The sequence below is a fragment of the Delphinus delphis genome, chromosome 6 (genome assembly GCF_949987515.2).
Source record: "Delphinus delphis chromosome 6, mDelDel1.2, whole genome shotgun sequence".
In the NCBI taxonomy this organism is placed as follows: Eukaryota; Metazoa; Chordata; class Mammalia; order Artiodactyla; family Delphinidae; genus Delphinus; species Delphinus delphis.
In genome coordinates this window covers 100,270,165-100,292,259 of record NC_082688.1, presented here as the reverse complement: position 1 = coordinate 100,292,259, position 22,095 = coordinate 100,270,165, and the positions used below count along the sequence as shown (strand labels likewise).

The following is a 22,095-nucleotide window of genomic DNA, read 5'->3' as shown; positions in this document are numbered from 1 at the left end:
TGAGCCTCAGAGCCAGGCATGGAATGTCCTTCTGCACGACATGCACCCTTAGCTGTATCGGGTTCAGGCCCCTGATCGCAGGGCTTGCTAACCCTGGCCCTGCCAGGTGGGGAAGGACCTTAGAGGTCACTGAATCCAAAGCCTTTAATTTACAAAGGAGAAAACGGATTCTCAGAGGAGAGAGAGGCTCGATCTGCTGGAAGAAAGGGGGCTGTTTGTAGTCACCTCCGGAAAATGCTTTGCCCGTAAAGGAGAAACCCAGGAGAGGTAGATGAAAGTATCTGAACTCTTTCAGTCATCAGTTTTTATTGAGCGTCTACTACGTGCCAGTCAGTGCTGGGCTTTCTGGATACGGAGATGGGTTAGGCACGAGCCCTATGGCTGGTGGATAAGAACACCGAAGGGTTAAATTCCGGGAGCTCGGCGGGGGGGCGGGATGGCGGGTGGGGGCGTGTAGAGGAATCTCCCAGAGGAAAAGCCCTCTCCCTGGCTTCTCAGGCTCCGGAAACCTGGGCGAGAAAAGCCTGGGAAGGGCTGCGCCGCTGGCACGCAGCCTCCCCCGCACAGCCCCTCAGGCCAGGGGAGCTGCGGCTCTCGAATTACAACAAAAGGGGCAGGAGGCCGCGCCTGCTGCGGTGGCCGCCTTCAGGGAAGGGGGTGGGTCCGGGGAGGGGTTTGCGGTCCGAAGCTGGTTAAAAGTACCGGGAAAAGGGTTGGAGAGCGACACCAGCCCGCGGCTTCCTAAACTTGGAGGTCGGTTTCTCCAACGGCCGGAGAAGTCGGCTCGCCCCCTCAGCTCGGGAAAGGGGCTCCGCGGCGACGGGCGCAGAGAGGGGCCGTCGTGGAGAGCCTGGCCCCAGCCGAACGAGTGCGCACCCCTGCTGACAAGTAAGAGCGCTGCCTGCGCCTCCCTCTCCCCACGGCGGTTCGCGGGAAAGCGGGGGTCCCGGTGGGGTCTCCAGGCGCCGCTCCCCGCGGGCCGCCTCTCAGCAGTGCTTGGGGTTCCCGGGAGCTGAGAGGCGGCACACAGAGCGAAGGCTCCTTGCTCGGAGACGCGAGGACGTGCAGGCTAACGGGTCCCGCTCCCGACTCGGGCGGACCCACCCAGCCCCACCTCGCCTGAATCCGGAGAGCTCACGCAGCAGGGGCGCCCCCGAGAGCTGGGCGCTCGGTTCCTGGCTCGCCAGGGGCGCCTGCGACCAGACAGGACAGAGTCAGACGAGACCCGGTGCGTGCTAGGTGCCTAGGAGGGTGCACCGTGGAGCCACGGACACCGGGGGCTGCGCTGGTGCCAGGAGTTCTGGCTTTTGAGGATGCGGAGCGCGCGGGGGACGGGGGCGCACTGGGGTGTCTCCGGAGCTGTGGCTTTGGGGATGTGGAGCGCACGGGGCTGGGGGGTGGGGGTGGGGAGTGAGGGCTAGTGAACGAAGGAAAGCCCTGAGTCCCGTGGACGGAGAGGCGCGGTCCGCACCTGAGGTATTCACTCCTGGCTGGTCAGGGTACCAGGAAACCTCTCCCGCCAATTATCAAGGGGAGGCCCTGGAGTAGGAAAGAGCCAGCACAAGCTAACCCACGGATGGTCTACGCAGGATCGCCCCGGGGCTAATCCTGGCCTTAACGCTGATACTCCTTCTGCCCTCAGTGCCCGCAACTTTTACGCAGGCGCTTTGAACACCGCGCTTCCGCCGCCCCCGCCCCCCCCCAACCCGCCGCCCAGCCAACCCCCCATCTGGAGCTCTCTGGAGTAGCTGCCTGCCAGAGGTGTCGCTGTAAATCAGCACCGGAATAGAAATGATTGGAAGAAACAGGCGAGATTCCTACTTCGTCATCCCTCACCCAGCCCCGGGAAAGACCACCAAAAATCAGCGAGGGTGGGGCGAGGGGTCGCTGCGAAACACCACTGGGGAGGGGACTGAACTTCTCCTGGCTAGGAAACCTCGAGTCCGGATGAGAGGAGAGAGAGGAATGAAAGTCAGAAACATGCCCCAAATTAATTTCGTCCCCTGAAGTCTTGGAACTGCGGAGATCTTCAAATCAGTCCAAGGGATTCTTTTTGCGGAAAGGGAAAAGCGCTGAAGTGGAGACTCGAATCCGTGTCCCCTCCTCCAGGCCCCGCTCCTACCCCGCCGCTAGCCTGTCTGTCCCTGACCCCCAAAAGGCTGTTCGTCACCCTTGGTGGAATTATTTCGTTATTTATGGTGTATTGTGTACTTAATGGTCGGGGATGGGGCTTAGGACGGAGTTGAAGTGCTCATTTCCCTGGTCAGTTCCCAGATGAACGACTGACTCCCTGGACTCTCCCTTAGCTAAATTATTCATCTCTCGCCCGCTCCCCCTTTGTCCTGTTCCCCTTCCTGGTCCCTAGTATCTGTCCCTGGAGTGAGCATCAAACCCATGTGTGTGCCTCTCCGTGACTTTGTGCTAAAAAGTGATTTGGTCTAAGGCCACTTAGCCAATAAGTGGCAAAGTTGAATAGGAAACTTAAGCCTGAAGACAAAGCATCCACTTGATGTTACCGGTTGGCTGACATTTTGGTGCATGGCAGACGGGAGAGGCTACGAAAATGTTTTCATCTATCTCCTTTACAGCTCGGCTCCTTGTCTGGCCTCTCCTGGCCTTTTCCCAAATTCTTGTCCTCTGACCCCTGGCTGACCAGTGTACAAGGGGCCTTGTGAATGAGGCAGATTTTCTGTGCTGCTGGTGGTGACCATTAGTGAAGCTTTCTAGTGTCCTAGAAAATTCTACACTGTTTATTTAAACATCATTTTTTTCTTCGGAAACATTTCAAATATAAACAATAGTAGGGAGAAGGCCCCCATATACGTCTCACTCAGCTTCAACAGTTATTGACATTTTGCCACACTTGCTTCATCTACCCCTTTCTTATTTCTTTTTCAGGGAAGTATTTTAAAGCAAATCCGAGACATAAAATCATTTCATTCTTACATATTTCAGCGTGACCTCTAAAAATATTAAATAACCATTATGCCGTTAATATACTTAAGAAAATTAACAATCATTCTTTGGTATCATCTAATACCTAGTCCAGAAAAATTCAAATTTTTTCCCCCAATTTTCCCCCAAATGTCTTTTTACAGTTGACCGGAGTTCTGTTGATTTGTATAATTCATGCTCATCGTATGTTATTCTTTGCAAACCACTTTTCTGTCCACCGTGTTATTTGATTCTTACAACTTCCCACTAAAGAGCGAGGTGGGTTTTGTTGAATGCACGCTATAGTTGAGTAGACTGGCCAACAGATAAGCTGTCCAGATGGCACAGTTGGTGACTGGCCTAGCCAGGACTTGACCCAGCATCCTTAGTCCTGGGCAGTGGTGGTTCTGTTTCTCAGCGCTGCTCAAGGAACATAAGTTGTGCTCTGACGCGTTCATCCCGGCTCTGGCTTCATCCTGGGCTTACCACGTCCTATACACCTGCTATCAGAAATCCCAGTGTAAATACTGAGTACTTGGCCATTTGGTGTAGGAGGTAAATCAGCTGCAAAGTCAGGAAGCCTGGGCTTATTTCCCAGCTTCTTGTAAAACTGTAGGAAAGCAACTCACCTCTCGAGAACTCAGGGTGGCCCTCTCTGAGGTAGGAGCCGTCATCCTTCTCCATTCTCTGGCTCCTAGTTCTGAAAGTAGGGTGAGCGAAATGACTGGAGTTGGAATTCCTGCAAGAGACAAAGGGCTCAGAAAGAAATCTCACGGAGAACAATTACCCCTCGCTGATCATTGCCCAAGTATTCTGGCAGCTGGCATCTTTAGTTGGAGGCAGCCGAAATTCTATGGCAGAGGAGAGGCTCCCCTCTGAGGTTCTTCATTTATGGACAGCTTTGTTTATTCTGCCGTTGTCTGATGAGGATATAGGACACCAGAACTTTTTACTTTTAGCATTTTTACTACTTGTGTTTATTTGCTTTGGAAAGGGGTGATAACGAAGTCATTTTTACATCTTATTAATGAGACTCATGAATTGGAATTCTCCTTTCTTGGCTGGCTGTGTGGGAAAAAGGAATCTCTTATTTCTTGATGCCTAGATTTTTCTGCTCTCATGTTCATTGCCCTGAAATAGACATCGAATGAACAGACCTTCCACAAAACAGCCAGTTAGGGAGAGAGAAACTGGTTGCTCCAAACCCATTATTCAACCGTAGGAGCTCCAAAGGGACAAAGCATTACCCTTTAACCACACCATCCTCTGGCATCCATGAATTCTCTTCCCCCTCAGCTAACAGGCTGTCTCTATGGGGGTAGAATTTCGAGGTGATTCCATGTCAGCAGCTGCTGTGGTTTTCTTCCTTTTACAGTTTTGGGAGCTTTAGGAGGTATAGTTTCCCTCTCCTGGGGTTGCCTGGGTTCAGAAGGACAGCTTGTAATGACTTATTCATTTCCCTCTGGAGAAGGGCATTGTGGTCAGTCTGCATGTCAGTGTCACACAGTCCCTCCTGTACTCCAGACCCGGGGGCCATGAGGCCTCAGATGAAGTAGCCACAGCCTGTCCTGCTCCAGATCCATAGAACCAGCAGGACTGGCAATCGTGGGCCAGCAAAAGGAAAGCCAACTCGATGCCCAGAGAGACAGATCCGCAACAATGCACTCCTTACCTCCTAAGTCTCTGCCCTGTCTAGGTTGAAGCGAGTCTTCAGACCTTCTCATCCTAGTCATTCGAGCTGTCCTCCTGCAGGAAGTGTGTGTGACCCGCCAGGAGCACAGCCCAGCCAGGTGTGCTGGCCCATCTTCCCCCACCACCAGCATCAGAGATGTCTTTAGGCACCAGAACCAGCCTTTCAGAATAGGCACTTGCTCGAGGGTGATAAAGCATGATGGTGACAGTTCGGATAAGATGTCCATCCAGACTTTTAAAAACCCTTTTGCACTTCCCTTGGCAGAAGGAGTATACCCAGGTAAGTGTGTGTGGTACATATGGGTGTAGAGTGAGAATGACGTCAGCAGATGATGAGGATGTGATTAGGATCACAGTTAATAAGTTCTCCTTGCCCAAGGCTTTTTGATCCCTTCACTTGAAACACCTATAGTATTACAATATTGTACGCAAATGATGATACATTTTCTTTTTAGTTTTTTCGTGTCGGAACTTGATAGACAGGCAGACACAGTGGTACCCAGGGCTGTCCCATGGCAATGGCTCCCATATGTCTTTTCTGATGCGTCGCCAACATGATGCTAAGAGCATCTTCTGAAAAAATAATGCCACTTTCCTATACAGCGTATGCCTTATGAGAAGATAACTTTTGTCGACGACTTGCGAACAGCTCTCATTTGCTCCGTTTCTTTGTTCTTCTTGAACTTGGGTCCATGAACACCCCCCACCTCCAGCCTCGTCCCTGGGGCGCTACGGATGTCCCGAGATAAACATAGCACAGCTTTCCAGAGTGCCTGCATGACTCATGACCTAGTAAGGCGGATAGTTTCCTAAACACAGATATAAAACTCTTCTAAAACAAACACAAATATAAATTTGAGTAAAGTACCTTTTTAAAGGACCCGTCTCCCCAGAATAACAGACGTAAGTAAAATAGCACCAAGCCTAAGTATACGACACTGGATGAACTTTCATTTCGTTTTATGGTGGTGAACTATACATAACATAACACTCACCGTTTTAACCGTTTTTAAGTGCACAGTTCAGTGGTGTTACATACGTTCACACTGTTGTGCAACCATCACTACCGTCTGTTCCAGGATTTTTTCATCTTCCAAAAATGAAACTCTGCACCCACTGAACGCTGACCCTCCATTCTCCCACCACCTTGGCAAGCCCCATTCTACTTTCTGTCTCAATGATTTTGATAACTCTAAATACCTCACATAAAGGGAATCATACACTGTCTTTTTGTGACTCGCTTATTGCGCGTAACATGTCGTCTTCAACTTTGTCCGTGTTGTAGCATGTGCCTGAATTTCCTTCCTTTTTAAGGCTGAGTGATATCCCATCGTGTGTATGTACCACATTTTGTTTATTCGTTCATCTGTCCACTTGGGTTGCTTCCACTTTTGGCTGTCGGAAATACGCTGCTATGAATGTAGATGTACAAATACCTGTTCTGAATGAACTTTTACAAGATGAACATACCCTTGTAACAAGCACCTAGATCAAGAATAGGACATTACCCAGAGGGCACGGAATTAAAGGCAAAGCAGGAGATTCCAAATACATTTCATGCCCGCATGGGGCTGCTTCCATTACACGTCAGGGTCTTGGGAGTGGATGTTCACTTTGTCTACCGTGAGATGGTTTAGAAGAGATTTTTGAAAAACACAATTTATAATCTGAGAGGCAGCAGGATTAGTTGTGAGATTTAAGCAACCTCTTTCCTTAAAATGTTTAGGGAAGATAATACAACATATTTGCGATTTGCAGTTGCAGCTATATTAGGACATCACCACTAAGTATTATTCTTCCAGGCTCTCCCTGGGCTGAAGAGGTTTGCATCCACCTGGAGAACTCCTACTCTTTGGTCAGCTTCTGCTGGATCATGAGTTTCTTTCTTTTTTTCTTTTTTTTTTCTTTTGGCCTTGCCACACGGCTTGTGGGATCTCAGTTCCCCGACTAGGGATTGAACCTGGGCCATGGCAGTGAGAGCCTGGAATCCTAACCACTAAGCCACCAGGGAACTCCCTGGATCACAAGTTTCAAGCCATGAATGAGAACTTCTGTGGCCACGTCCTGCCTTCCTGCTCTCCTTTCCTTCCTTCCTCCTTCCCTTCCCACCTGGTGCTCTCTCTTAACTAAAATGATTTATGAGTGACTTTCTAGTTGCCAGACACTCTGCCAGTCTCTGTAAGAGACAAAAAGGAGTAAGACATGATATTTGACTTGTGCATTTAAAAATAACTCATCAGTCAAGAATGATATTCTGATGCCTGGCAACCAACTCCATGGTGCCTACCTGGTGCCAACAGCAGCCTCAGAGCAGAGCCAAAGAATGTGGTGTGGAGTTTGGGCTTCTAGCAACACACGAAGCGGGGAAGACAGCCCATCAGGTGATCTGGAATTGCTCCAGTATGCCCATAACCAAATTGTAAGAATAATTTTTAAAAAACTTGTAAGCTGCCTTGAGTTCAGATGGTCTGTCTGAGAGCACTCAACTAAACGTGAGGTTTAGGGACCATTTTAATGATTTAAGAAGAAAAAACTAAAATTCAGACGTCCGTGAAACGCCATGAGTTCTCTTATCCTTTTCACTGTTAATTTTCTTAAATTGATATTCCCCAGGTGTTTTTTCTTCAGGAGGCTCTCAAAGCCACACCCACCTCCCCACCCCACTATCAACCCCCTATGTCATCTGTTATCCCAACGTCGTGATGTTGCAACGTCATGGTACCCCAGCATCTTCTTTGCCTGGAGAGTTGCCAGTTTCCTAACTGGACTCTTTTCCCTTGGTCTTAACCCGTGGGAAGCCATCCTTTATCCAATAGGCACAGGGATCTTTCTAGAGCAGAGGTTGGTAAACTTTTTCTCTAAGAGCCAGATAGCCAATATTTCAGACTTAATGGGTCCGTACGATCTTTGCCACAACTTGGCTGTTTTAGTGGGAAAGCAGCCACAGACAACAAGAAATGAGCATGGCTGTGTTCCAATAAAAGTTTATTTCTAAAAACTTCACAGATTTGGCCCAAGGGCTGTAGTTCACTGACTCCTACTTTCAATCACAAATCTGCCCCCCTTGCCCTCCCACTTACCTATCGTCGCTCCACATCCCCAAAAGGAAAACTCAACATTTGTTGGCATGATATTCAAGTCTCCTCATGGCCCTAAGCTTGCTTCTCCAAGCTCACCTCTTCCACCTCTCCTCACCCCACCCACTCTGCCAGCCCTTCCACTTTGCATCTTGCAACTCTGAACCCCACACGGGTCTCAGAACATCCTGTGTTATTTCAGACCTGCCTGGAATGATCTCCCTTCCCCACGAGCGACCTGTCAAACTCCTACTTCCCTTCGAAACCTGCCCAGGTGTCAACTCCCTAAATGTTCCTCATCTCTAATTGTAACCACTGCCTTCCCAGTTCTATTTCTGTACCTATTTCTGTACTCTTTTTACATCTCTAAATATACCGTGAACTCCTAGAGGGCAGAACCCATGTCAGATTCATCTTTGAATTTCAGTGCCTAATACAATGCTTGCCATGTAACAGATGCTTAGTAAGTAGATACTACTAAACTGAAGTGTCAGTTAAATAGATTATTTTTTAATAGCTTGAGATATAATTCACATACTATACAGTTCACCCATTTAAAGTGTTCAATTCAATGGATGTTGGTATATTCACAGATATGTGCAACCATCACAAAGAAAAGCCTGTATACTTCAGCCATTGCCTCTTCCTCCTCCCCTCCCCCTACTCCCACCACTAAACAGACACTCATCTACTTTCTGTCTCTACATTGCCAATTCTGGATTTTTTTTTTTTTTTTGCGGTACGCGGGCCTCTCACTGTTGTGGCCTCTCCCGTTGCGGAGCACAGGCTCCGGACGCGCACGCTCAGCGGCCATGGCCCACGGGCCCAGCCGCTCCGCGGCATGTGGGATCTTCCCGGACCGGGGCACGAACCCGTGTCCCCTGCATCGGCAGGCGGACTCTCAACCACTGCGCCACCAGGGAAGCCCTGACTATTTTATATAAAGGAATTATGTGATATATGGTCTTTTTTGTCTCGCTTCTTTAATTCATATGATGTTTTGAAGTTTCACCCATGTAGTGGTATGTATCCACACTGCATTCCTTTTTATGACCCAATAATACTCCATTGTGAGGATACACCACGTTTTGTTTATCTGTTCACTGTTGGTGGACATCTGGGTTGTTTCTACCTTTTGGTGATAATGAACAGCACTGTTATGAATACTTGTGTACAAATTTCTGGTTGAACATTTGGTTTCAATCCGTTTGGGTATATAAGTAGGAGTGGAATTGCTGGATCATATGATAATACTTTGTTTAACATTTTGAGGAACTGCCAAACTATTTTCCACAGTGGCTGCACCATTTTATATTCCATCCAGCACTGTATGAGGCTGCCAATTTCTCCACATCTTCACCAAAGCCTACTTTTCCCCACTTCAAAAAACAAATTATAGCCACCCTAGTGTGTGTGAAGAGGTATCTCATTGTGGTTTTAATTTGCATTTCCCTAATGACTAATGATTTCAATCATGTTTTCATGCGCTTGTCAGTTATTTGTATGTCTTCTTTGGGGAAATGTCTATTCAAGTCCTATGCCCATTTTTAAATTGGACTGCTTGTCTTTTGTTATTGAATTTTAAGGGTTTTTATATATCCTGGATACTAGACCTTTGTCAGATATACGATTTACAAATATTTGGTCCCATCTGTGGGTTGTCGTTTCACTTTCTTGATATTTTTTTTTTCTCGGTTCACATCACATTTACTCAACATTTATTCTGTGCTGGGCTCAGGGGATCCAGAGACGTATCTGCCCTCCAAGGGATTCACAGTCTTAGGAGAGAGACAGATATGCAAACAAAATAAAAAAAATAATTGATCACTACACCCTTTCTGCTACCCCCACTGCTGCTGCTCTAGTTCATGAAGCATCTTGATAGTGTCTTTTGATGCAAAAAAGTTTGTAATTTTTATGAAGTCCAATATAGGTATTTTTCAATTTGTTACCTATGCTTTTGGTGTCGTATCTTAGAAGCCATTGCCAAACCCAACGTCATGAATATTTACTGCTGTGTTTTATTCTAAGAGTTTTCAAATTTCAGCTTTTATATTTAGGTCTTTGGTCCATTTTGAATTAATTTTTGTAAATGGTGGGAGGTAAGGGTCCAACTTCTTTCTTTTACATGTGGCTATGCAGTTACTCCAGCATTATTTTTTGAAAAGACTATTCTTTCCCCATTGAATGGTCTTGGTACCCTTGTCCAAATCAATTGATCGTAGATATATGAGTTTATCACTGGACTCTCAGTTCTAGTCCATTGATCTATATGCCTGTATCTTTGCGCCAGTATCACCCTGTCTTGATTACCATTGCTTTGTAGCACCTTTTGAAATCGGGAAGTGTGAGTCCTCCCACTTTGTTCTCCTTTCTCAGAGTTGTCTTGGCTGTTCTGGGTCCCTTACAATTCCGTATGACTTTTAGAATCAGCTTGTCAATTTCCAAGGAAAGGTCAGTTGGGATTCTGGTAAGGATTGTGATGAATCTGTAGATCAATTTGTATTCTCATCTTAACAATATTAAGTCTTCCAATCCATGAACATGGAATTTGAAAAATTTATTTAAATCCTCTTTAATTTCTTTCAACAATGTGTTATCATTCACTGAGTATAAATTTTGCATGTCTTTTGTTAAGTTTATTCCTAAGTATTTTATTCTTTTTGATGCTACTGTGAATGGCATTATTTTCTTAATTTAATTTTTGGATTGTTCTTTGAAGGTGTGTCCACACAGTTAATCTTTGTATATTGATCTGGCATCCTATAACCTTGCTGAATTCTTTTATCAGTTCTAATAGTCTTTTAATATATTCCTTAGGATTTTTTATATATACATATGAGTAGATGCTTAAACACAGAGTTGAAGCTAGTGGATGTCATGATAAGGAAAGTGGAGGCACCCTGTAATTGCCAGTGGGAGCCATGCCGTGTTTGGAGATGCAATAAAATATTAGAATCATTCTAGAAGGAGGTCCAGAAAAGGCTTGTGATCAGCACCAGTGACATGGGTCAGCTCCAAACGTAGCTGAGAAAGTCTGCCTCCTCAGTAAAAGCAAGAACTTGAAGCTCTCTGTGTATATGCCACTACTCTGTGGATGTCAGTATCTTTTTTTAAAAATTTATTTATTTTTTTTTACTTTTGGCTGTGTTGGGTCTTGCTGCGCGCGGGCTTTCTCTAGTTGCAGCGAGCAGGGGCTATTCTTCGTTACGGTGCGTGGGCTTCTCATTGTGGTGGCTTCTCTTGTTGTGGAGCACGGGCTCTAGGCGCGCCGGCTTCAGTAGTTGTGGCACACGGGCTCAGCAGTTGTGGCTTGAAGGTTCTAGAGCGCAGGCTCAGCAGCCATGGCTGACGGGCCCAGCCGCTCCGCGGCATGTGGGATCTTCCCGGACCGGGGCTCGAACCCGTGTCCCCTGCATTGGCAGGCGGATTCTTAACCACTGCGCCACCAGGGAAGCCCCTGGATGTCAGTATCTTGACACAGTACCAGCTGGCATCGTGAGCTGAGCCTGGCCAGTTTTGGTGAGGTGACAGTTGTTACCTGCTGCTGTCACTCACTGGGCTTCTGGAAGGGCTTCCAATGCTTCTATGGACAGCTGAATCCCAGATCATAGGCTCTTAACAAACTTTAGTATAGCACTCCTGCCCCCTCCCCTGGGTCACCAGACATTTCTAGACAAGCCAAAGATGTGGCCATGGCCTCTGTACCAGCTGCTCCTTCCTTCACTGGGCCCTGGGGTCTATTTCTCATTGAAGGGGCTCAGGCCTGTTGGTTCAGGTTGCATTGCTTGGAAGGGAGCTTGGCCTGGAAGCTTCTGGAGATGCAGAAGGTGTCTAAAGCCATGGTTGAGTCCTGCTGTGACTAGCGCTCCCTGAGGCATGAAGGAAGCTAAATAGGGAGGGCTTGGGGAGGATGTCACTTAAGAACTGAGCTCCTTGGCCGTTTTGAGGATCCATCTCTTAGAATGGCTAGTTTGGGGAATTCCCTGGTGTCCCAGTGGTTAGGATTCTGTGCTTCCACTCTGCAGGTTCAATCCCTGGTTTGGGAACTAAGATCCCACAAGACACGCTGCGTAGCCAAAAAAAAATTTAAAGAAAAGCTGGTTTGTACATTGCCTCCATCCCAGGACTCCCCCCACTTCCCCCCCGCCGTATGCTTCTCTTACCCCCAACTGTCTGAGCCCCTCTCTACCTCAGTGTCTGTGCCTGGACCAGCCCTCAACACCCCCCTCCAGAGATTTGCATGCAGTGACCCCATCCCCAGCTACAGTTCCTCCCCTGGAAATAAGACAATGCAATGATTGGATTACTTGAAAAATTTGCACATCATTCTGGCCCCGAATTCTGTTCTCCTCCCCTGCCTGCCTTTTATGAATTTTAATATCACCTTCAAAGTGGCACAGAAATTTGGACCAATTTGGCTACTGACGGATAGCTCTGAGAAACAGTGTGTCTGAGACTGCGTATGTGTTGGGGGTCAGGGAGGGGTGGGAGGATGGTTAAAACCTGTTACCCAAATGCCGTGTTAAGAGTGGTCGATGGGTGGGAATTCCCTGGTGGGCCAGTGGTTAGGACTCCAGGCTTCCATTGCAGGGGGCCTAGGGTTCGATCCCTGGTTGGGGATCCCACAAGACTCCTGGTGTGGCCAAAAAAAAAAAAGAGTGGTTGATGGGTTAAGTGACACTCCTCCTGGAATTTTTCCAGGTTGTTGTGGATTTTATAACTATAATAGTTACCACTCATTGAACACGGCTGAGCCAGTCACTGACTGTCCTGGGCACTTGATATATTTTATGGAACCCACCAAAACTGGGGTCCCCACCCCCTGGGCCACCGACTGGTACCTGTTAGGAACCAGGCCGCACAGCAGGCGAGTGAGAGAAGCTTCATCTGTATTTACAGCCGCTCCCCATGGCTCGCATTACCGCCTGAGCTCCGCCTCCTGTCAGATCAGTGGTGGCATTAGATTCTCATAGGAGCACGAGCCCTACCATGAACGGTACATGCGAGGGATCTAAGTTGCGTGCTCCTCATGAGAATCTAATGCCTGATGATCTGAGGTGGAGCAGAGGCAGTGATGCTAGAGCTGGGGAGCGGCCGCAAATACACATTATCATTAGCAGAGAGGTCTGACTGCACAGAGACCATAATAAATCAGTTGCTTGCAGACTCACATCAAAACCCTATCAGTGAGTGGCAAGTGAAAACGAGCTCAGGGCTCCCACTGATTCTGCATTATGGTGAGATGTATAATTATTTCATTATATATTACAATGTAATAATAATAGAAATAAAGTGCACAATAAATGTAATGTGCTTGAATCCTCCTGAAATCATCCCCCCCACCCCCAGTCTGTGGAAAAATTGTCTTCCATGAAACCGGTGCCTGGTGCCAAAAATGTTGGGGACCACTGCTGTAAAACCCTAAGACCCTTCTGTATTTGCAGAAGGCAGATTTGAACCTGGGACCACTCTCAGATGCCAGCACCATGTTCTTTCCATTACTATATGTTATCCTGTGGTCAAACCATAGCTGCATTTTTTTTAGGGCTTGGGGGGGTGGCTAATTTGAACCCGATGGGCATATCCACCTCACTCTGCTTCCTCTACCTTCAAGCAGTAGCACTGATTTTGGATTTCCCCTGCCCCTTCTTTATGGGCTACAAGCTATAGAGATAAGATATGTCTCTTGGGGGCCCTGGGGACTTCCCTGGTGGCGTAGTGGTTAAGAATCTACCTGCCAATGCAGGGGACACGGGTTCGAGCCCTGGTCCGGGAAGATCCCACATACTGCGGAGCAACGAAGCCTGTGCACCACAACTACTGAGCCTGCGCTCTGGAGCCCACGAGTCACAACTACTGAGCCCGTATGCCACAACCACTGAAGCCCGCGTGCCTAGAGCCCGTGCTCCGCAACAAGAGAAGCCACCGCAATGAGAAGCCCATGCACTGCAACAAAGAGTAGCCCCCGCTCACTGCAACTAGAGAAAGCCCGCGTGCAGCAACGAAGACCCAACACAGCCAAAAATAAATTTAAAATAAATAAAATTTTTAAAAAAAAGATGTGTCTCTTATAGACACTATATATTTATTTGGCTTTTGCTTTCCCATTCAATCTGAGAGTCTCCAGTGGCACATTTTAAAGTGTTTGAAATTGTACCTTCATCCTCCCCAGGAAACAGCCTGGTCAGAATGAGATTCCACCCAGAGGCAGTGATGGACTGTGGGGAACCCCAATCGGTCACAAAAAATTATGCCTGACAAAGGTCTCTTTCTGGAGGCTGAAAAAAATTCAGTTTTGTATGCCTACCTCTGGCCATTTCACCATGCCCTGAACATTCCCACTCTGTGGCCAGAAATAGACAGGACCAAGGTGGAATCTTTGGCCAGGGGTCAAATGGACCAGCCCTGGCCAAGCATGGTGTCAGAGTCTGCATTCTTGTCTGAGGTGGTTCAGAAGGGCCCCCTTGTCTCCACCCGCTTCCCTCATTCTCTGAGCACCAAACCCATCCACCCAAGACAGCCTTCCTCCACAAAGGAATGTGTTCCGTGTGCGGCCAGAAGCAGCATCCGACCACAGCTGGGGTAGCCTCTCCCGTGTGCTCTGGGCCGTGAATGAGGACCATTCATCACTCCTGCTGGCCGAGCAGGAATCCCCTGGCAGGCGGCAGGGGGCGGGTCTGATGGAGGAGAGAGCCCCCATCCCTCCCCTGACCCCGTAGCTGAATGCTGACATCTGGCAGAGACATCAAGGGGACCATTCTGTCTGGGTGAAAGAATCCAGCCGAGTTCTACGCTCCACTGTTCTATGACACTAAGCAAGTGGCTTTTGCAGCCAGGACCACTGCTCCTGGCTGGGGAGCCACATGGTTGCTGATGCTATGTTTCTCATTTGGGTCAGCAGGCCAGTGACTGGGGGCTCCAGAGCACAAGATGTGGAGCAAGTGCTGGGCGGAAGGAATCATTTCCCTACCTACCAGGGCCCTCAGAAAGGGTGAGGCCAGTCACGCAAAGCTGGAGCCTGAGGGAGACCCGTTTTAGGAGGTTCTGTGCCCCAGACAGTCATGTTGGTGGGTGGATGGGAGGAGGTAAGGAGATCAACTTTTGGTCAGAGCAGTGCTTTTTGCTAAAAGCGCTAAATGCACAAATAGTGTAGAATTTTTACAATGTGTTTTCCCCCACTTATGCATGTCTTTGTTATTGACTAGGAAATAGTTGGTCATATTGGGCATTTTTTGACACTCAGGTGTCAGTGGTAAGAGGCCGAGGTCTGTCGTATTCTTTAAGAATGCATTGGGGTAGTCCAAAGCCACTTGGCTTTTCAGAAAATATTGTTGCACCGGCAAGTTGTACAACACAGAATGCCTTTTCTCAGGTAGACGATGACGTCATTCGAATGGGATTGCTTTGGGGGGAAGAGAAACATTTGAGTAGCCCCAAGGAAATCTTGAGACCGAGAGATGTTTTTGGAGTAGGCCTTTGATATTCTTTCCCAAACAGAATAATTCAGCTGTCAAAAGAGCAGCTTAAGAAAAGGGCCCTGGGGACTTCCCTGGTGGCGCAGTGGTTAGGAATCCGCCTGCCAATGCAGGGGACATGGCTTCGAGCCTTGGTCCGGGAAGATCCCACATGCCGCGGAGCAACTAAGCCCGTGTGCCACAACTACTGAGCCTGTGCTCTAGAGCCCGTGAGCCACAACTACTGAGCCCGTATGCCACAACTACCAAAGCCCGCGTGCCTAGAGCCCGTGCTCCGCAACAAGAGAAGCCACCACAGTGGGAAGCCTGCGCACCGCAACGAAGAGTAGCCCCCACTCGCCGCAACTAGAGAACACCCGTGCACAGCAACGAAGACCCAACGCAGCCAAAAATAAATAAGTAAATTTATTAAAAAAGAAAAGAAGGCAAAATATTAAAAAAATTAAAAAGAAAAGGGCCCTGGAAATTCTAGTTATAGATTTTCTCCTTTTCCTTTTGGAGCCCTGTTGGGTCAAAATTAAGTAAAGTATTTTCAAATAGTCATCCATTATCAGTGCCATGCCTGGAATCATAGAAATCAGTGTTTCTACAGACTTATGGTCACCAAGGGGGAGAGGGGATGGGGGAAGGATGGAGTGGGAGTTTGGTGTTAATAGATGCAAACTATTACATATAGAGTGGATAAACAACAAGGTCCTACGGTATAGCACAGGGAACTATATTTAATATCTTGGGATAAACCATAATGGCAAATAATATAAAAAAGAATGTGTATGTGTGTGTATAACTGAGTCACTTTGCTATACAGCAGAAATTAACACAACATTGTAAGTCAACTATATTTCAATAAAATATAAAAATCAGTGTTTCTAGAACATACTGGAAAGTTCCAGGGGTGACATATATTTTGGAGTTAAAGATGTCCTCCAACAAGTGAGGTTTATCAGACAATTGAAGGAGCACTGTTCATGATGAACTGAGAAACTTGAGCAAGATACAGGCTTAGAACTCTTTCTCTCCCTCTGACCACACCCTCAGCCCCAACTCCCAGCAAGACCAAGAAAATTGACATCAGCCCTGCTTAAAAGTCTTATCTGCAGGCATCACAGACTCCCTGGAGCCCACCCTCCCATGGAACTTGGCCCAATTTAGCACCTACAGAGTTTACATAGCACATGTGAACATGCTTTTTGATTTAGGTAACTAAACTTTTCTCCAATATCGTATATTCTTTGGAGCAAATGTCTATCTCTAGTCTTCAAGTAAGTTCTTGCAAGAGCTGGATCCAGGAAGAACTGCCTAAGGTCATCCTCGGGAGTTCCCAGTTCCCCAAATAACACTTGGGGAAATCTGAAGTAGAAAATTAAATACAACCACTTACATTATACAACTTAGCGTCAACCGGAACTGTAGTTGGCACTTGAACAGCGTGACTCAAATCTACCAGGCAGCACCTGTTGGACCCCAAATATTTTACCTGATTTGGGGGGGGACCACCTACTATGGTTCAGGGACTTAAGAAACATGATCTCTGATTTTTGAAAGAGTCCTGAAATGAAGGTGTTTCTTGTTTCTTCCTTTAAAAAGTTGCTTTTGAGTACATATCGTTTCCATTTTACAGATGAAATACTGAGACTTAGAAAATCTAAGTGTGCCTGAGGTCACAGAGCTAAGAGGTGATAGAAGAGGGATCTGAACCTAGTTCTGTGTGACTCTAAACCCCTGGGCCACGCTGCTTAGTGGCAGTGGGAGGCGATGGCACGTGCAGCCCGTTCTTTGTGGAGGATGAATGTGCAAGCTGTCTGAAGGGGACGCTGAATGTAAGGGGTGCTCGAGGCCCTTGGGGAAGGTGAGCTGATTCTGGCTGATGGTTTTCAGGAATGCCTGGGATTTAAGTCCTGGGGACGTGAAGGAATTCTTTCCCCATGTCTCCCAGACACCCCCTGGGTGTCACAGGGCTTCTTGTCGGCAAAGCTTACACTAGTATCAACTGTGTGAACTCGTATCCTTAAATGGATTGAATTGAACGTAAGAATGTCCTCAACTGCTTAGCCAAGAGCCCAGTGAGAACGTATCGGGAGAGATAACTTACCACTTTCTGATAAGCCATGGTCACAGCTGATTCCTTCTAGCACTCTTATTCTTGTTAGTCAAATACTGAGGTCCTTGGGCATCTTGGCTTGACCCCTGTAATCATGACCCACTGCTCAGCTAAACCATGTGAAGAAGTAAGTCCATCTGCCGCAGTTCTTCCTGGACTTCACTGACATGCAGTTTTAACAGAAGACTCTGCGAGATCGGTCATCCTCTTGTGGAACTTTGCATGCCTGCAGAGGGTTGGTGAAACCTGGGCTTCGTTTGGTATGTGTGAACCCGCTACAGAAATGTTCTGCTGACCCAGTGGCTTGTGTTCAGGGTAGAGGATGTTCCTAGGGTTTCTGTGCTGGATGGTGATGCACCCTCACTGGCGTAGACTCTTGGGCTGTTGATGACCTTGGAGGTGTTCATAGGGTGAAAACTGAGGATAGATCTCCCCATCGTCTAAAAACTCTCCCAACTATGATATCAGTTAGATGTCTCCACCAGAATTGTTGATTTCTTTAGTGAAATCAAAATCTCTGACTGAGAACTGATAGAGCAGGTGTGAAGAGGGGAAATGGGACTTCCATCAATCCAAATGTCATCCAATGTCCAGAAGAATAGAGGGAGAATTTACCATATTTGTTTATGAATAGGCACCAGAAAAGGTAAGAGACATAGCACATTTCTGTTTGTTTGGGTTTTTTTTTAAATTAAAATTCAAGCTTTTCTTTGCTTTTGTTTTTAATCTTTTGGATCCTAGTACATTTCTTAATGGAACTCAAATCCTTTGACCCAAAGCAGTTTTCTCAAGGAAATTGGTCCTGGGCAGTGCTTGATATACCAGAATGCGCTTGCTCAGCGACAGAGATAAGAACAATTAGTCAGTAAAGGTAGCAGTTCTGGTATCTGACTGCCTGGGTGCAAATCCCAGCTTGATTACTTTTGAGCTATAGCTTTTCTGTCCCTTGGGTTTCCCTCAGGGAAATACAGATGCTGACAGTACCTCCCTCAGAGGGTTGCCTGGAGCTGTTACCATCCAGTACAGCAGCCACGACCCCAGGGGACCACTGAGCACTTGAAATGTGTTAGTCCAAATTGCGATGTGCTGTCAGTGTAAAGTACACCCCAGAGTGCAAAGATTTAGTACAAGGATGCAAACTATCTCATTAATAATTTTACATCGATTACATACGGAAATGATAATATATGGGATATATTGGGTTAAACAAAATATATCTTTAGCCTTAGTTTCTCCCATTTCATTTTACTTTTTTAATGTGGCTCTCAGAAAAGTTTAAATTACCTATGTGGTTTGAATTATGTTTCTATTGGGAAACGCTAGTCTAGACTAGAGGATTAAATGAGTTCATACCTGTAAAGCACTTTTCACACAGTCATTGATACAGAATGAGTAATCAATAAATATAGGATTTTTTAAAAATCTAACTTTCTCATTAGCAGGATCCCACCTTCATTGCCAGCTCATGTGGTATCCAGGCTGTGGCATAAAAGCAGAGGTCATCCTTTTAGAATGGGGGAGGGGAGGGGGATTGAATACATAAATTAGGTATAGAATAAGAAAGTCTATACGTCCTAGGTGGGGGGAATTACGTGGAAGGGCTCACCACAGTCCTCGCATCATAAAACTACCAGGCCCCCAAAAGTAAAGCACATTTGCCTGCCAGCACCTTCTAAGATACTGTTCTGCTGAAAGATGGAGCCTCTTAAGCCGCAAGCCTTCCTTCTGCCCTCCTGCGGCCGGTGTCTCTTTGGAAATGGCCTCGGAGGGGCAGTGGACTATGCCGGGGCTGCCTGTACACCTGGAGCAGGAGATGACCAGTTCCTGTAGCCTCCTGAGCACAGCTGGAGGCGTTGTCGGAAGGGAGCCGAGAGGGCAGAGGTCGCTGGATCGGGCTTCTCAGAGGAAGTGGGACTTGAGGAATCCCTGTTCCCTGTGGGTTTGCCCTGTGGACCCTGCAGACTCTGCAGGGCCCCCATTCTCCCCTCTGAGTAGCAGCAGTGCTCACTGCCTTGGGCCTTGATGGGCCCTTAGGCAGTGTCCAGCCCGGGTTTAGGGACTCATCCTTTTGGGCACACACTGGCGTGTGTCACGAGATGACACATCTCCCAGGAAATCAGCTGTGTTGGGCTGGGATCATGCCTCACTCTGCCTCTACTAGGTCCAACCTTATAACCCATGACTCTTGTCTAGACACAAGCATTGATTCCGTGTTGGGGTGAGATTTTATGATCCCAGGGGATCTTCACTTCTCATAAGGTACCCCATTGTCTGCCTACCCCCTTTACGACACAGAGTGCATTTCAGAGGTACCCAGGTCAGCAGATTCGAAGGGCATGTGGAAGGTCCACCTACTCACCAAAACCCTATTGCCCTTACTTCCAACGTTGTACAATATGTAAAATTCAACTATTAAAATTCATATCTGGGCTTCCCTGGTGGCACAGCGGTTGAGAGTCCGCCTGCCGATGCAGGGGATGCGGGTTTGTGCCCCGGTCCGGGAAGATCCCACATGCCGTGGAGCGGCTGGGTCCATGAGCCATGGCTGCTGGGCCTGTGCGTCCGGAGCCTGTGCTCTGCAACAGGAGAGGCCACAACAGTGAGAGGCCCGCGTACCGCAAAAAAAAAAAAAAAAAAAAAATATATATATATATATAAATATATAAAACGTCCCTCCTTCTTACCCCTGGCACTCTCTTATGCCCTTATGCTACACTATTTTTTCATTATTCTGAAGCTTTTGTCACTATCTAACATATTATTTTACTTATCCTCTTTGTTTCTTGTTTATTGTCTGATTTTCTTCTTGATTGTAAGTCACAAATACAGTGATCTTTACTGAAAAAAAAATTCATATCTAGGAATTCCCTGCTAAAACATAAAAGTTCCCTCTTCATAGAAAAGTCACAATTCTACTCCTTCATGTTTAAATTTCTTAATACAATAAATTAGTAAGGAATGGATTTCTCAGCTCGCTTTCCTGTGCAATTAGGTCAGAAGGAAAAGGCCGTTTTGATAAGGTGTAACGATTTGAATAGGAATTTATATTTATTCATTCAATTAATATTTGCTGAGTACCTACTGAGAACAAGGCTCAGGGGTTCAGAAGTGGCAGGAGGGAAAGAAGAAAACTAATGTGAATGAAGCCATGCTGTGTGCTAGGGATTTCCATGTTATCTCATTTAATCATCACATATACACCTGCAAAGAAGGTTATTTCCATGATCAGAAGAGGAAATCCAGGCTCCAAAAGTACCCCCAAATCTGTAGAGCTTGGAAGTGGTAAAGTCAGGGTTCAGACCCTTATGTTCTGACTCCAAGATACCCAACATCGTGCCAATAGGTACCGGGAGGAAGGGTTGCTGAGGGGCAAGAAGACCCATACAATGGAAGATGAGGGAGCCAAGGGCCTCCTCCATCCACTTCGCTTTTAATAGCCCTTTGACCTGTGATCAAAGCAGTAGAGCTTATTTTAAAACCATCCTGAGGATGGGTCTACTTTGAGTTATCCTACCCTGTTACCGTCCAACCGGTTTTTAATAAGCGCCCAACATGTGCCAGGCACCGTGCTAGGCCCAGGGCCCAGCCGAGACCCCCCATCACCAACAGCACCCGCTCCGCGTGAGTGATGTGAGCAGAGAGGGGACATCCGCTCCCACGGAGCCTGGCCTGCTTCAAAGGGAGGCCGCGGGGCCTCAGGCGCCGGCTCCAGCGCGGCTGCAGCGGGGCCGGGAAGCCTAGGCGGCCGAGTCAGCACCGGTCCTGATCACGCAAAGCGCCCTCGCGGGCTCATGTGTGCCACCTACCCCGGGCCGCGTGCGGCCGCCGCCTGCGCCTGAGGACACTCCGGCTCCGCGGCCGCCGGCGCTGGGAAGGGCGGGGAGCAGGGACGCAGAGCGCGGCGGCCGGATCGCGAAGGGGCTGCCAGCCCGGGGCCACTTGCCTGCTCCCGGGAGGGGCACCGGTCCCCGTCCCCGCAACTGGGGACACCCGGTGGGGCTCGGTTCTAAACCGGGTCATCAGGCTGCCAACAGTCTTGTCACGGGACGCGCTGCAGCGGGGGCCACAAGCAGGGGGACCACCCTGGACGGATTCCCCTCCAGGCCACCCTCGCCCCCCAGCAGCTGGAGTCTCCTGCCGAGAAAGTTCAAGTGCAGAAAGGAAACTGGAGCCTGGGAGGAGCGGGCGAGGCCTCTGGTCTGCAGCGGGTGGCAGCCCACCGCGGGACAGGGGTTCGGCGGTGGGTGGAGCCGCAGGGCATTCTGCTCTCCATCCTCCGCAGCTCTGCTTTGGACGCTGGCAATTTTTCCCTCCTGAGGGATGGATGGATGCCAATGTGAAAAATGGATGTTACCATGCAATAAGGGAAAGACATATAATAGTAAGGGGATTTAAAAAAAACACGTAGAGATAATTTCCAAAAAAAAGAAATACAGGTGGCCAATAGAGCCTGAAGAAAAGAAAGGTCAACCTCACTAGTAGCAAAAGAAACGTTGGTTAAAACAGAAAACCTGCCCCCCCCCCCCTTATCAGATGGAGAAAGGTCTGAAAGCGTGGTCATAGCTAGAATTTTGAGGTTGTGGCGAAATCTGCATACTTCAGGCCGACGTGTACCCTAGCACAGTCCTTCTGGGGGCAGTTAATATAGTTTTGCAGAAGCGTTCACTTTTTAACAGCCCTTTGACCCAGAAATTTTGCCTTTAGGAATTTATCCCAAGACTGTGGAAAATTTTAGCTACAAGGATATTCATTTCAGCTATGTGAACAGCAGTAAAAAATTTACTGGTAAGATTATTCAATCTTCTGGTGCATT

At 47.7% G+C, this 22,095-nt stretch overlaps 1 protein-coding gene across 1 annotated transcript in view; it reads left to right on the top strand.

Annotated features, from left to right (window-relative positions):
- The first annotated feature begins 751 nt into the window (after positions 1 to 751).
- Positions 752 to 22,095, top strand: part of LOXL2 (lysyl oxidase like 2) — a 102,057-nt gene continuing 80,713 nt past the window's right edge. Inside the window, exon 1 of the mRNA XM_060013567.1 lies at positions 752 to 888. The gene's annotated coding sequence lies outside the window, so the exon portion shown is untranslated. The remainder of the gene's footprint in view (positions 889 to 22,095) is intronic.